This window comes from Lissotriton vulgaris, chromosome 6 (genome assembly GCF_964263255.1).
Source record: "Lissotriton vulgaris chromosome 6, aLisVul1.2, whole genome shotgun sequence".
NCBI classification, from domain to species: Eukaryota; Metazoa; Chordata; class Amphibia; order Caudata; family Salamandridae; genus Lissotriton; species Lissotriton vulgaris.
Window position 1 is genome coordinate 1,406,944,148 of NC_141694.1, and position 17,079 is coordinate 1,406,961,226.

The window sequence follows — 17,079 nt, forward strand, 5'->3', positions numbered from 1 at the left end:
TATACAGTAGTCAAACCAGTATTACTCTAACGAATACTACAGTTACTCCTTAGGACTACAGTGTGTTGACTTTCTCTTGTGTGCTCCGGTATCTTTTTGTTCGCAGTTTCCATATTGCCATACCAATTTGCACATACCACAGTATGTACAGCACCACTTCAATGCCACTGTTCACATTTCCCAGTATGTAAAACAGCATGTAAAACAGCATCACCATGTCAGTGTTCACATTCCCCATGTAAACAGCCATTGTCATACCATCACCCACATTGCTCCCTTAGTATGTGAAATACCATTGCCATGCTTGTTCACACCCCAAATTCCTGGCATGGTAAAAACACTGCTGATGCTCTTTGGGTGGCAGCAAGCCCCTGCAGCAATTGGGTAGCCTGGCCAGTTCACAGGCAGTGACATTGACTGGCCAGACAGGCAGCTATTGCGATGTATAATATGCTGCTACTTAGACTTGGATCCCAGACCCAGGTTTTACCATCCATCCAATAAAGTTGCAGTCTAGAGCAAATGTCTTCCTCTGAATTGTTCAGTACGCATCACCACTTGACAGGTATCGTATTATTCTGACCAACAATGATAACATATCTCTGAGACTATGATGGTTTCTGGTGGCTGGGCAAGTGCTGAGTGAGTAGGGGGAGCTGCTTGATGTTACCTCTGGCTCCAAGCACATCAATGAGGGAGCATCACTGAGGCCCCTAAGTCAATGAAGGCCGGAAACCAGCCCAGAGGCCCTTTGTGGGTTTCCCAGTATTCTTTCATATTGGTACAGCCTGGTCTTAAGGAAGGCACAGGCAGTTTCTATTCTCAAAAATATAGATGGTTATGACCTCTGCCACTCTCACGGAATGCTGTGGAGTCAGGGTCCGTCCTCGCATGGCCTTCTTCGGGGACACACATAGTGACTACATGTTTAAACAAAAAAGATTGTCATCTTGTGGGGACCACAACCACTGGTATGTTACACATATAGCTCAGGAACAAGTGCTGGCCCTAGGGGAAAAAATCAGGGATGGAAATAGCCTCTTACTAAAAAGCATGAAATCAGATGCCCCAATCTGATACACTGTGCATGCACAAACAAAAAAGAAGTTCCTTAAGAATCATCACCATCTAATTCTAGAGCACTTAAGGAGTTATGTATCAAATATGGTAATGTCATGGAATGTTAGGATTGGCAAAATATATGTTATAACTTTTTCTATTTTAAAATGCTTCGAATAAAATGTTTGGCTTGGAACGTTGCTGGCCTGAATAGTAAAAGGAAAAGACGTTTAGTCCGGGAAGAAATAGCTTTGTATAAGCCCAATTTAGTTTTCCTATCTGAGACACATATTGCCTATGCTGATAGAAAAATCTTGGGATATCTGGGGCTCGAGGTGATAATTTGTTCGAAATTCAATGCATCTATAAGGGGGGTTGCTATTTTGAAAGATAAACGGGTTAAGCTAGAAGTTGGGAAGAGTGTTTGTGATAAAAAAGGGAGGCGGGCTTTCGTTCAATTAATGGTGGAAAAAATTAAATATGTTTTTTGTATAGTTTATGGGTCAAATTTTGATGATGCTTACATTTTTGATCAGTTGAATATGGAATTATTGCAGTGGGCAGGCGAATTAATCATCATGGGTGATTTTAACTGCATAATGGACTACAAGATTGATACTACAAGGGGCAATGTAAATTATAGAATGCAGAAAACACAAGCTGCTATCCTTGAAATAGGGCGCATTCATAACATTAAAGATGTCTGGCGAGCTGCCTTTCCTACTACACCTGGGTTTACATACTACTCTGCCTCTCACAAGCTCTGCTCACGCATCGATATGGTCTGGGCATCCGATAGAGTAATGAGAAATAGCACCATCGAACTTTGCCCCAGAATTAACTCAGATCATAATCCTATTTTATTTACTTTTGATACTGAAAAGAGCTATATAACACCCCGAACATTCTCATTTCCCAGGCACTTATTCTTTAATATCTTATTTATTTCACAACTCAAGCTACATATTGTAGACTTTATTAAGATTAATCTTAACTCCACGACATGTTTAATGGTATGGGACTCTTGTAAGGCGAGTATCCGGGGCTTTACCCAGCAATTTTTATTTCATCAAAATTCCGAGCGGTTGAAAAAGGACAGAGCGTTGGTTAACGATATACTTTCATCTGAACTGTTACTAGCGGAGGCTCTTCGCCGACAAGCCACGAATATAACAGAATTGGAACTACAATTAGGACGACTGAAATCTGCCCTAAAAACCATCTTCTGGGATGCAAGTAGCATTAAACTACACAAATTTCAAGTGACACAGTATGAGAGTGGCGATAAAGTTGGAAAGTTATTAGCCTATAAAATAGCTGATGAACGAGCTAATACTCTGATCAAGAATTTAAAGGGCCCTAATAATAATATAATTGATCAACCCAATCAAATTTTAGAACATTTCGCTGCATTCTACAAAAAACTATACACTCCAGAAAATCAACCGACAGAGGTGGATATTCAGAAATATCTGGACGATTTTCAGGAGAAACCTGACTCCCTTGAGTTTGAACAACTATTTAATCCCATTAGTCCATGTGAAATAAGAAAGGCCATCTCTTCCTTACCAGCTGGAAAGGCATCTGGAGAAGATACGATCCCACTAGAAATTTATAAGGGGTGTGCCGAGGAACTTATACCTCTACTCTCCCAAGTTATTAATTATATTGGGGAAAACAAGTTAGCCCCGAAATCCTGGAATAAGGTAAAACTAGTCTTTTTTAAAAAAAAAGGGAAAATCACCTGATTAGTGCGGTTCGTACCGCCCCATTTCGCTAATTAACGCGGATGCTAAAATATTTGCTAAAGTGTTAGCCACTCGATTAGCCCCGATAATACCGAAAATAGTAAGCCCAAATCAACATGGGTTTGTAATTGGTAGGGATACCACCGCACATATCAATCTGGCTGTCACAGCCTTTGATATTGCTGAAAAGGAATCCACCCCACTCGGTATGATTATGCTCGATGCAGAAAAGGCTTTTGACCGAGTGGGGTGGGATTACCTGTGGCTAGTTATGACTGGTCTTGGTTTTGGGGGCACATTTCTGAACTGGATACAGTCACTGTATGATAATCCCATGGCTAGAATCAGCTATGCTGGCCTATTATCTGCTTCATTTAGTATAGCTAGGGGAACCCGCCAGGGGTGTCCCCTATCACCTCTCTTATTTGCCTTATCAATAGAACCATTTCTTTATGCTTTACGAATACAACCACTCATTATCCCTTTTAAGTTCGGTCCTCACTTATTGAATCTTACAGCTTATGCTGACGACGTCACCATATATTCAACCGATATTCGTGAGGCGATGCAGGGCATCATACTAGAAGCCAATAAATTTGGGGACGTCTCTGGCTATAAATTAAATCTAAACAAAACCCAAATAATTGCTAATTACAAACCAGAAGGACTCACTATTGGACTGTGTTCGGCTGCTACTTACTTAGGGGTTAAACTATCTGCAAATATTAAGGATTTAATTAAACTAAATTACGATGACCTAGTTAAAAATTCTATAATTTTGCTAAAAAAATGGCATAAACTTTCTTTAAATATCATTGGCAGAATCAACTTGATTCGTATGATAATTTTACCAAAATTTCTGTACTTTTTTCGTTCTATTCCCTTGGCATTATGCAATTCCTTTTTTAAAAAATTAGACGGGGTATTCAGTAGTTTTATTTGGGGATATCGCAAAGCCCGCAGATCGATGACATTATTAAAAGGCGGTATCGATATGGGAGGGTGGAACTTCCCGGACTTTAAGATGTACTTCTGGGCAGCATTCGTTGGACGCTTACGATACTTAATTAACTCTGAAGGTACAGAAAAGCAACCTTATTTCCTCACATTTATGTTTGATCTAGATGCAAAAATGTTCTTATGGAGAATTAATGACCCCAACTATTACAAAAGAGTTCGCTTTAAGATAGCGAGGGATCTAGTTAAAATTTGGCGTAATATCCAGGCCTTCTGTAACGTGAATTTTTTCCATCCTAATTTGATTTTGTGGGGAAACCCCGGCTTACCGGGAATATTCAACGATGGATTAACTAAGATATGGGGTACACATGGAATAAAAAAACTAGGGGATCTGTACGGAGCACAAGGGCTCCTACGTTTTGAAACACTTAAAATACTATATAATATCCCTGACTCTACGAAGTTCAAGTACCTGCAGCTATTTGACTTTTTTTCTCGAAAAATGAAACTAAAGAATATTTCTGCTTCAAGCATATGGGATAATTTCTATTCACAGGAAACTAAATCATTAATTAGTGATTGTTATAAATCTCTCAACACTTATAGAAACATAGACTGCAATATAATATCAGATAAGTGGAGCAGGATGTTAGGGACCAATATTACTCCGGCTGTAATAAGTTCATCTCTACGTAATATTGATAATTTGGTCTCATCGTTAAGTTTAAGATTGCTGCAATTTAAAATAACCTGTATGCTTTACCATACCCCGGAAAGAATAACCAAATGGGCCTCGAATAGCATATATAGTGAACAAACTAAGTGCCCCAAATGTGCGTTGGTTGCAGCAGATTTGGTGCACATATTCTACACCTGCCCCAAACTTTCAGAATTTTGGACATCTTTTCAGACTATAATAACACTGAAATTAGGGAATATACCCCCCTTAGATTCTGCGTTAGTTATGTTAGACACTAATGGTAGGAATATCCAACACAAATCCTTAATTACTATTATGGTAACTTGTGCTAAACTTATAATTGCTCGCGCTTGGATCTCCCCTAATCCCCCACATATAATGGAATGGTGGTCTCTCCTTAATGAAATTCCTAGTATGGAATTAGCGCTGGCTAGGCTTAGGGGTACCAAATCTCTAGCTAAATTCAATAAAATCTGGAGGTCTCTCATATTTTAGTTTAAAAAATCATGTTTAATCTAGATCACTATTGTCTTCTGTTTTATATGTGTCAAGATACATGTATATATTTTGTTTGGATCTAACAAGAAATTTGTCAAATGATCTAATGCCAACCTAACGTTAACCATGTAGACGTCTTGATTATTTCTTTTAATTTGACTCATTTTTGTATACTGTTGGTTCCTGTGTTGCTAATAAAAACAAATTTTTTAAAAAAGAATCATCACCTTCTTCACTCAATTCTTGTGAATACCCAGCAGATGTACCTCATTAGGTTACAGTCAACTATTATGACTGCCACAGGCGAAAGCTCCAAGGAGAGTTCCGGGCTTTACAACTGTGCTTGGTCACTTATCAGCAAAACGGTCATGTCAGTTCCTTCCTTTTACATACCACCCTGTACTCCCTCTTCTGTCTTTTGTGCTTGCCTTCTTCAGAACCCTCCTCACCTCTGATCTCACTCCTGCCCAGTCGTTACAACAGTGAGGTGAATCATACTCTTGATTCTCCAAGCCCTTTCTATTTACTAGTGGAAAGACAACAGCTTGGCACAAATATTTGTGCATTATCTATGGAAGTCTATATCAGTGGAAACCAGCTAATTAATTCAACATGCCACCCAACTGTTGGTCACGAAGTGGGGATGGAGCTTTTAATTACAATATATAGTATTTACAAACACAAATCATACTTAATCATGCAGGTGATCCTGCCGTGTTGGCAACTCCACCTCTTGTGAATCCCAAATATCCACTGATATGGATTTAGCAATCTTCGAAAATGTATTTAGAATGTACTTCCTTGGGAGGATATCACACTATGCACTGCAGTGTGACTAATTACAATTTCGCTTGGGTGCTATGGGCATAATTGAGTATATGGTCACATTTAAATAGCTGATATGATGTCAGACTGGAACAATCACGCTTTTACATTTACAGCTTGTGATTAGAAAAGATGTAAAAGATAAACTATTGTGAGGTACATATTAATCATGCACTTGTGCAACCTTGATAAAGCTATGGAGCAGCGCAATTTAGACTCCATCCTGCACATATCATTGTGCAATTTGCATTTATATTTTGACATATCTGCTGTGTGCCCTTCATAATATTAATGTGTGAGAAACATTTGTAGCATTAATGAAATGTATTTACTGTAGAAACTAGAGTTTTATAAACATGTTCGCTAATGTTCAGTTTAACATGAAGGCACGCATTCACGTTTGCATTTATACTTTAAGTCACAGTTGCATATATTCTGAAAGTCTTAATTGAAAGTGTAACCATGTATGCTTTTACTCATGTTTGCATTTGTTCTTGAGTTACATGTTCACAAGTATAACCATGTATTTGAAGTGCATGTTTAAATTTTTAGTTAAAGTTAGCCTGACAAAAGGCCTTAATTTTGAAATGTATTTTGCTTTGTTAGCATGTTCTTTCTTTTTCAGGTGCATTATCAAGTTTTCATTAGCTAGAGAAAGGAGCATTGTTGTCTGTATTAGTGTCTTGATAGTATGTCTGAGAAGAGAAATCTTGTCAAGAAACGTGAAGAACTAATGAGCAGTTGAAGCCTACTATTCACCACGTATCAGGAACGAAGGGATGTTCACGGTTGCAGTATCTAACCAAGTTCTGTGGGATGGGAAACACAGAGGATGTCGCAAATGCACACTATGAGAAGCGAAATGATGGTTCATGATGGGGGAGGGGACGAGGTACGACTGTTGCTGACGTTTGTTTTAATTAATGTTCACACTGTTAGAGGAGAGCAGATTCCCTTACACTTTGAGGGGTACAGACCTCTCTGCTTCCTTTACTGCAAGTGTGAATCTTCATGCTAAACACTTATTCCAATTCTGGAAGACGTCTACTAGAGTCTTTACTATGCTGACACCTTCTTGCATTCCTGAATTTCCTTAAGACCCATTCTACAACCGATCTTTATTCTAGATTTAGAAACCTTGATTAGATGAATTTAGAACTAGGGGAGAGAATTGGAGTTTCATTAAGAAGCAACTATTTTTAATTCTCAGTTTCTGTATTGCTGTGGCTGTGATTATTTCATATCGTGTCCTACTGAGACTGAACCTATTGCAATATTTCAGCTTGCAAGCTGTAACTCTGTATTCTTTTAATGTTCTCTTGATATGCATATATATAAATATGTCCACCGCTTGGCTTTCTTTCCCTGCGCTCCTTTTTCTCGGTCGCGTTACTCCTGCGGTTGAGCCAACCGCTAACAATTGCAACAGGTTTTCCCCGGTCCCGGGGAGGAGTGGAGTCGAGTTGCTTTTTGTTGTTTAAACCCCCCACATGGATTGATGGAAATAAATCTTGAATTTTCATTGATATAAGCGTTTCAGAGCCGTCTTTTCAGCGACTCCACTCCTCCCCGGGACCGGGGAAAACCTGTTGCAAATATATATATATATATATATATATATATATATATATATATATTCTTTCATACCATGCTCATACGATTGAAGAAGGCGCTGACTCCGTGAATCTGAATCCAAACTTTATTTCTTAGATCAGTGTCTGCTTAGACGCGTTTCAGTGTTGCCGCCTTGTTCACTATATATATATATTACCTACTGGCGGTCGCCAGTAGGTAGTTATAGTTAGGATTTTTTTCAATGCAAAATCTCAAAATTCTATTTGGAATAACTTTGGCGCCAGTTGACGAATCTGCCTGAAAATTTCCTCAAATTTGCCTTGCGGAGCTCCGGTCCTTCCTTGAAAGTTTGGGGGGGATTCGTCAAGCGGGGGCCGAGATAAAAGGGGGGTCCCAAAACGTGTTTTCCCCATGTTAATTTCGATATGGCGGTCAACCTCACTTTTAGCCCGAACGGCTGAATGGATTTCCACCAAACTTGGCAAAATTGTAGGGACTGGTAGCCCGATGTGCCTTTGCTATGTCTCAAGATATGTGCTCCAGTGGTTTTTGAGTAATTTAGGTTAAAAAAAATATATATATCTATGGCAGCACCCCGGTACGCGCACCGGGGAGCGCACCGGGCGCGCCACGCGACTTGCGCACGGAAAGCTGATTGGCTCTCGGGTGTCTGTAAACAATCCAAACAGTCCGGAGCGGCCGCCATCTTGTGTCTCGGTAAAATCAAGACACAAGAGGTGGCAAAAACAAAGGGGGAAATGACCATAAGGGGGCAGAGTAGACCCCCCCTGACCCGGGGAGTGCACCGGGGAGCGTACCATGGGGAAAAAAGAATGACAGACTTTAAAAAAAACTGAAGCCTTTTTTTATAAATTGGAGGTAGTTCTAAAAAGAACTTTTTTTTATTCTTTTTGTTGTTTTATATTTTTTTATTGTTTTGTTGAACATTTTTTATTTTTTTTGGGCTTTTGTGAAGTTTTATATTTTTTTTGTATTTTTTATAGGGAAAAACAAAAAACAGATTTGGAAACGGCTCAACTGGAGCAAAAAAAAACCAGGAAAAAATTAAGGCTTCTTTGTGCATTTGTGGTTATCACCAGCAAGCATGATGAGTGTAATGCTCTGCTCACCATAAGTGATTAATTTCCCACATTGTACACAAACAATTTTGTATCCCCCAAACTTTGGTTGGATACTTGAAATCAACTGACTTGCTTCTGGACTAAGCATGGGCGAATTTTGCGGATCTCGCGTTCGCGAATTTTGCGGATTTGCGAACTCGCAATCCGCAAAATCCGCGAATTCCCGCGAATTTGCGGATTTTTTTTTGTGTTCGCCCGTGTTTCTGCCAGTTCGCGAGGGTTTTTACAATTTCGCAATTTGCGAACTTACCTGTCGGGTCGCAAGTTTCGCGAACTTGTTGTTTCTACGTGTCCAGCCTGTTTGGGACACTCTTCTACATCACTGCCACTCTCTGTCACCACTGCCACTCTCTGACTACTCATGCCACCCTCTGGCCCACCCATGCCACCCTCTGTTTCATCACAGCACCCTCTGGTTGTCCAGTCAGTGTACATTATTGTGGCAACGCAAGCACACCTTCCCTGCCTCAAGTGACCTGAATTAATTTGGGGCTGATTAATGTGTCACAGAATATTTTTTTAGCTGGCACCTGCTTCCTTAGTGCTTCCTGATTAGTGAACTTTTGCACTTGCTAAGTGCTTTCATTGTTGCAAAATTAGTTACAACACCTGCCCTGCCCCAACTGACAATAATGAATTAGGGGCTGATTAATGGATTTGAACTGCCAGCCTGGCTCCTGCTTGTCTCCCTTAGCTGTAATTCAGGACCTTTGTGGCATATGTGTAACTATTCTGAGGTTCAGAGCAGGGTCACATAATAGTTGCAACTGGCAACTGAACTCTGGAGGGGCCCCTCAGCAAGCACTACAGGAAATGGCTACTAATGATGAGCCTGAACTTTTGAACCTGGTAAGTAGTTTCAGTTTTGATTAGATCGTATTTCTGCAATTTTGCACTTATTCGCGGGGCGCGAAGTTGTACTGGGAAGCCGCGAACTCACGCGAACAGTGCGAGCAGTGCGAGCAAAATCCGCTGCTCGCGGATTTGTGGATTTTGCGGGAGATTCGCGAATCTCGCGGATTGCGAATTTCCCGAAAATCCGCAAAATCCGCGAGCGAAACGGATTTTCTGCCCATGCTTATTCTGGACCTGATGGAGTGGGTTCTTTGGTTGTTGAGGTTGTGCCAGATGATTGGGGTAGGTTTTTGCAGAGTTCTCTCATCTCTGCTGCTGAAAAGTTAATAGGGTGCAAACGCTGCATATGCCGAATCATTGTATGATTCCCAAACGAATATTTTTTTGTAGGGTTCCCCCTGGATAGCACAGCACCACAGATGAGACAGGTCAGCTTTGCAGCGTTTACTTTTTTTAAACCAGTTGGGATTTTAAAAAACTCCCATATGAAGTGCTCCTTAGTTTTGTATGATGGAGTGTTTTCTTGCAGGAACTGCCTAGTCCCTTCCTCCTCTTCCTCCTCCTCCTCCTCCTCTTCTTCTTGACCACCAATGAGATGTTCTGGTGGTCCTTGTGGTGGTGGTGGTGGTGGGGCAGATGATCCAGCTGCTGCTGCTACTGTAGCCATTTCTGAGTAGAAATAGGTAGTAAAAGCTCCGGAAACAGGTCTTCCTCACTCAAAGTACAAAGTGAGAATGAGGAAAAAAGGTGGGGGCTTTCATCATTTGGAAAAAAAAACTGTTCTGAACCAATGAAAAGTGTTATTTTCAGGTCACAGGGCCAAGGGTTTCATCATTATGAAACCAAAACTGTTATGAACCAATGAAAAGTGTTATTTTCAGGTCACATGACCCGACGCGCTTACGCTACGCGCACCGGGGCTTACGCAGCGCGTTCGTATGTGCTTCCGGGCGCGCTTACGCCGTGCGTATCACGCGGACGCGGCTACGCGATACGTCATGATGATGTTTTCCTTCGCGCCAATAGTGCTAACGGGACGCTCACCGGTACGCGCCCCGGGGCGCGCGGCAAAATTGCGCTGACCGGGGCGCTCCCCGGTACGCGCCCCGGGAGCGCACCAGGGCAAAAAAATAAAAATAAAATAGTATTATATAAATATACAATATAGGATTCATTATAAAACATATTACATTTCATAGGTTTGAGGTCCTATATATAGTTAGGAATTAGCATTTAAAACACCTATGAAATTCACTGAAAAAACCAAAGGTTTCACACCAGTTATAGTTAGGAATTAGCATTTAAAAAACCTATTAAATTCACTGAAAAAACCATAGGTTTCACACCAGTTATAGTTAGCTGGAAATTTTACTGACATAAAACCATTGAAATTCCAACGTTATAGTTAGTTGGACTCACTATAACTTGCGCGCCTGCAATGCACTGCTGATGACGTCACATATTACATCACTCATGACATGGTCAGTGACATCACTCATGACATCACTGATGACACCATCCTTGTGACAGAGTGACAGACCTCCTTTCAGTGTAATGTAACCCTTGAAACACATATTCAAAAATAGAAACTAACATTTTCAAAAAAATAGAGATACCCATACCAGTTACAACAACCAATTCAGTAATACCACCATCTATATACACATCCACTCATTCACCAACAGTTCTATATAGTCACTCATACATATACTCACTCATCATATGTAGTGAAACACCTATACATCCTTTTACACACCGACAGTCATCCAAAAGTTACTCACACACATACTCACACATGCAAATAAACTATTGAACATCCATTTATTTGCATATACAACTATACACACACTACCACCTTACTTCTAAAGAAACGTACACATACTTACAGTGGCGCCACTAGGGTTGGTGTCACCCGGTGCGGGTAACTCATGGTGTCACCCCCTCACGACTTACTTAATTTAATCAACCCTCTACTTAATGTGGCCCTGGCCTGCTCTGCTGCATAAATCTAGTGGCCCTAGCTATGAGTGGCATTAGGATGCTAAATGGCCCCGGCCGAGCTGAAGGTCAGTCAAGGTACTGGGGAGTTGCTTGGTAATGACTTACAGCCGCATAGTGAGTTTTTGATAGGAGGTTCCCCTTCCCTGTGCTTAACGACTGCTAGAGGTGTTTGGGGGAGTTGTCCCCTCAAGAAATAAGAAATAAGAAAGACCAAAATGGTGCACAACACATTTTCCATTACATATTTAGCTGTATTAACTTTCAAACCATAGTAAATCGTAAATGATGACCTGACATAAGCATGCCAGAAAGCATGGAAATGTCACACATAAGCACCCATGCCATAAACCATGGAAATGCTACATATAAGCACCCAGCCCAGGCCATTAACCGTGGAAATGTCCTCAGGTCAGAAAGCATGGAAATGTCACACATGAGTACTTAGTCTCAGACCAGGAAGCATGGAAATGTCACACAAAGGCACCGTGGCCAGAAAGCATGGAAACGTCACATGAAGGCACACAGGCCATAAAGCATGAAAATGTCAAACGAGGGCACCCAGGCCAGTGGCGCTGGTCGGAACAATTTCCAGAGTGTTGTCCTAAAAATTACCACTCTTCCCTTCACCTCTCTTACGGTCTTACTTCTTTCTTACTACACCTCTCCTTCTCTACCGCTTTTTTTCTGTCCCTCTCTCATCTTTCAAAGCTGCCACTGCCAGGATGGAGAATAAGGCAGCAGGATGAAGACCGGCCAGCAAAGCAGGCATATTTCAGCCAAACTTAAGCAGTTCACTTCATAGTATACGTATGAAGTGAGCTAACTGTGAAGTGAACCACCTGCAAGTGAAGTGACGACTAGTTCAAGGAAAGGCCTGGCCTGCTCCCTGCCTGCCTTGAGCAATGAATCATGCAGCCGGCCGGGTGCAACTGCAACTTCTGCAAGCACATGCACCGCCCGGGTCAGGACTAGCCTAGGAGGCTGGAAGGGTGGGCCGGACAGGCGTCTTACGGTCTTCTATTTATTTATGCGTTTTTATATAGCGCAGACTTTACCCAAAGGCGTCAGAGCGCTTCACAATAGGAACAGTAATGAAACATGAGGAGAAAATTGCAAGTGAACAAATTACAAAAGCAAACGTTAACTTACAAGAGCCAAAAGTGACAATTGGGAGCAAACAAAATACATGAGGTTGCAAACGGTGCATTACAGGAGAAAAAAGTGACATGTGTGCAGGTTTCAACTAGTCCTTAAAAGATGACTGAAGGCAGGTTTTGAATTTTCCCTGAATGTAAGAGTTTGTCCACTGTCTGAATGCCAGATGCATTATCTACACAAGTAATGAAACAAATAACAGTGTATAAAAGCAATTACTACTAATGCGTCTTTATTACTAAAGGAGCACTTTTGTGAAAAGTTTGAATAATGAAATACTGAGCAAAAAGCACTGTTTCTAAACTTATACCTTGCAGTTAGCATGCAATTCCTTAAAGATGGTTCATAATTCATTAAGCAGGTATATTAAAAGGTGGTAACCTGAGACCTATCTCACTCAAGAATGTCTGCAATGATGAAAGCAGTAACTGGCTGAGCTTCCTACGTACAATACATTACAAATCTGTGACCTGCATGGTGCATGCTTCACTTTGCAGCAGCAGCTGCCTGGGACATCACATTAACTCTGTCTCTTTATACTTTGTATGAGTCACTGTCAGGCCGGCCTGTAACTAAACTGCACACAGATGTCACCAGCAAGTGCATTCACCACCAAAGTTATCTTACAGCTACAATGCTTTGGAATTTGTTGGGTAAACAAAGATCTGTCTGCACCAAGTGTCTACAGTCTAATCCCAATAAACTATTTTAAAGTGAAGTCTGCTCGAGAGAAATTAGAAGAGGTGTAATACTGTTATATATGGTAGACACTCGAGCACAAGAACAAACGTTACGTTCGTAGGCAATGGTGGCACTTGTGCAAGAATCAAAGCAAACAAAATGCCATTACCGCACAGTCCCCAGCAACACTCACTCGAAAGATCTGCCAAGGTGCCCTTTTTGTCAACTGGAGAGCATTGATATATTCCCACCCAGCCAGGTAGATTTGTCCACACACGCGGCCTACTGTGTTAATCTGAAGAGGATCAAGTGCACAAAATCTGACTGATAGTCTTTCTGTAGAGCATCACCCCATTAGGCACACCTTGAGATGTGCCTGCATTCCTATTGTGCTGCTAGAAGGAGCATTGGTTACACCTTTTGTGAAACAAAACGCCCACTGACGACACCCAGCTTGTCGTCACTATTGACAAAAGACTCCCGGATGCTGCCCTTAGATTTCAAAACTGCCTTTCACAAGTCTTTTCCTGGCTCAACCTGAATCATCTAAAATGCAACAGCGCCAAAACCGAAATAATACCCCTAGGTAAAGGCACACTCTTTTCCCCCAAAGACTGGTGGCCTCATAACTCCGAAGCACCACCGAGCGCGGTCTCTTCAGCCCGCAATCTTGGAGTTCAATTCGATGCATCCCTCAGCTTCGATGAGCATGTGCGCATTACCGCAGGGCGCTGTTTCAGTCTGATCAGGCAATTAAAGAAATTTTTCAATTTTCTGCCTATTTCAGCCAGGAAATCAGTCGCGGTGGCGCTTATCCTCTCCCGGCTGGATTATTGTAACGGCCTCCTAGCAGGCATCAAGAAATCTTCCCTTAAAAAATTACAAAGTGTTCAACACGCAGCAGCCAGGCTTGTCCCGAAACTTCCCCGTAGGTCCTCGGCCTCTGCAGCCCTCAACGCCCTTCATTGGCTGCCCCTCCATAAGAGAATCTTATTCAAGCTTCTGGTCACTGTCTTTAAATCCACCAGGAGCACGGGTCCATCTTACTTGATTAAGCGCTTCCAGCGTTATATTCCAACTCGCTGCTTGAGGTCATCAGGTGCTAATTTAATCACCGAACCCCGAATAAAACTAAAAACCAAAGGCGGAAAGACCTTTTCATTCCTGGCTGCTAAGGCATGGAATCGTCTTCCCCCCAACCTCAGGCATGCCCCCTCAGAAAGCCTTTTCAGGAAATCCCTGAAGACTTGGATTTATTCTCAGTCTGACTCATCAGTCCTCGCAGCTATCTGATCCTTGCTCCCCACAGTTGATCTTCTGCGAGCTCAGCGCCAAGATGCTCCCTCCGGAGCGAAAGTAGCGCTTTACAAATGTTAATAAATATCAAATATCACTGTACTTCCAGACAGAACACAGTCAGTCTAAATAACCACCCCTGCTCCTGGTGTTTGGTTTGGTATTAATAGGGCTCTGACCGGCTGGCAGGGTAGAGCAGGGGGGACATCACATGAGGTGTGGTGGGGTGGCCCGGGCCCAGGCCTATCGTGACTGACTGTCAATCACTGCCCAACTGGAAGGAAGAAAGAAAAAGGCAAGCTTTAGCCTGGTGGTGCACCTGCCTGAAGAGGGCCGTGTTTTCGTTTGTGCCACAAAAAAAACTGAAAGCAATCAATCGTACTGAATTTGATGATCAGACCAGTTCATTTGTGTGCCACTGCACTGCCACATCATTTTTAACTTACTTTGTTCATGCAGTTTTCATCAATCATATTAATAAATAATGTATATAATATTATTTCTCTCTCTCACCGTTCCAAATTTGAAGGGGAGAGTGGTGACTGTGAGCGAGACGACGGCGCTCGCGAATCGCGCCGGGCCCGGCGTCGATATCATCAAACAAAAGATACTACTGCCGGTGGTCGTCTCTGATGTCGTCGTATGAATTCTTTATTCTCACGACGCAGTCCGCACCGCACACACACTCACTCACTCCCTGGCGGGCGCGTGACCGCCGTGACGCGCTCAGAGGCAGGTGCGCACTGCGCGGGGGCTGTCCCAGGGCCGTCATTGGTAGCGCTAATAGATTGACGGTCCCGTGCATCACCTATCAAATTCGGGCGATGCAATGTTTTTCATTACAAAAAACTGCACACGTTGACTAGTGTAAGGTGTACCGGCGTTAACTGAGGGGTCATTTCAATCAGTGTCCAGGAGTGTTTGCTAATGTGATACTGCTACTGCACTCACCATGAATGGTGGCAGGCAGCATGGACTCGCTCTCGGGAACTACTTTAGTTGGTAGGTACTAGAGTGCCTGGCTGTTTCACAGTATGGCGTGCGTGCGTGCTTGCCTTAACAGTGAAATATTCGAGTGACAGTCCCCCAGCCTATAGTGTGTATCGGAAATAAATGCACCACGTTTGGCAACTCCAAGTACCGTAAACGTACTGCGTTCATTAAAAAATGTCAACTACGTTTTCACGATGTGCAGGAGTGAAATATTCCGGGTCCCAGCCTGCAGTGTATCGTAAATAAATGCGAATGCGCCACGTTTGGCAACCAACTCCAAGTACCGTAAACGTACTGCCTGCGTGCATCCACTGTTCATTAAAATAAATGTCAACTAAGTTTTCACGATGTGCATTGTGCAGTCAGTCGTTCTCTCAATTCAGTTCTGCCAGACAGTGAGTGTGCACTGTGCCAGCTTGAGCTTGAGCTTGCAGTCCTGTCCAGTCAGTGGGTACGCCGCGCCGCATCCGCATCGCACCACCAGACACCAGTGACCGTGACGATCATTAACATCACAACATGATCTGGTCAGGTGGGTGCGGTGCGTGTGTGGCGGCGCGGGGTGGTGCGTCCGCTGGCTTGTACTACTAAAGCAGCTAGTCTGTGGCCAGGCAGCTGGTGTCACCCCTCAGATGGGGTGACACCCGGTGCGGTCTGCACCCCCCGCACCCCCCTAGTCACGCCACTGCATACTTACTCTCTTAAACAATCACTTATAGAAACACATACTTATTTAAACAGGAACTCTTTCAATCTCTCACTCTCACAAATACTCACTTATATACATCAATACTCACATATACTAGATTAAAACATATGTAGTTACTGATAAAGACACTAGTGAGACAGTCATTCACTCACTAACACACACATATAAAAAAACATACATTAAGACACTTATTTCAACATTTATTTTTCCATCGACCTTTACATATACATATAAAAAAACATATTTATTTTTCAGAAAGACACACATTCACTGGATGGTGTCATCAGTGATGTCATCAGTGATGTCACTGACCATGTCATGAGTGATGTAATATGTGACATCATCAGCAGTGCATTGCAGGCGCGCAAGTTATAGTGAGTCCAACTAACTATACGTGGGAATTTCAATTGTTTTATGTCAGTAAAATTTCCAGCTAACTATAACTGGTGTGAAACCTATGGTTTTTTCAGTGAATATATATATATTTGTATGATTATTAAAGAGCAACAAAACTACTTCAATTACTGATTCCTAGTCCTTACTGTGAGGCCATATGGGTTTCACAAAAGTCAAGTTGTTTTATTATTCCTGAGTCCCTTTGAGTCTCAAGCAATTTAAAAAGATCCATCAGATGAGAGATTGTAAATCACGCACCTGCGCTAACTCAGCTGTATAACCATATTAATCTAAGACTACAAGAAAGGCAGCAATAAATTGGGATGTCATCCCTACCTGTCCAGGGTCTACTTATTCAACACAATAGACATTTTTTTCTGATGACAGCGTCAAATTGTTTGCACGAGACACCCAACCCGATGCAAGAATCAAATAAGAAAGACTTTTGGTAAATGCTTGAAACAATGTTGTTGAAAACACCAAGCA

The 17,079-nt window shown here is 42.1% G+C and overlaps 1 protein-coding gene across 3 annotated transcripts in view; it reads right to left on the reverse strand.

The window, feature by feature from the left end:
• CFAP61 (cilia and flagella associated protein 61) overlaps window positions 1-17,079 on the reverse strand; it is a 1,856,219-nt gene that overhangs the window by 735,843 nt on the left and 1,103,297 nt on the right. The window lies entirely within an intron of this gene.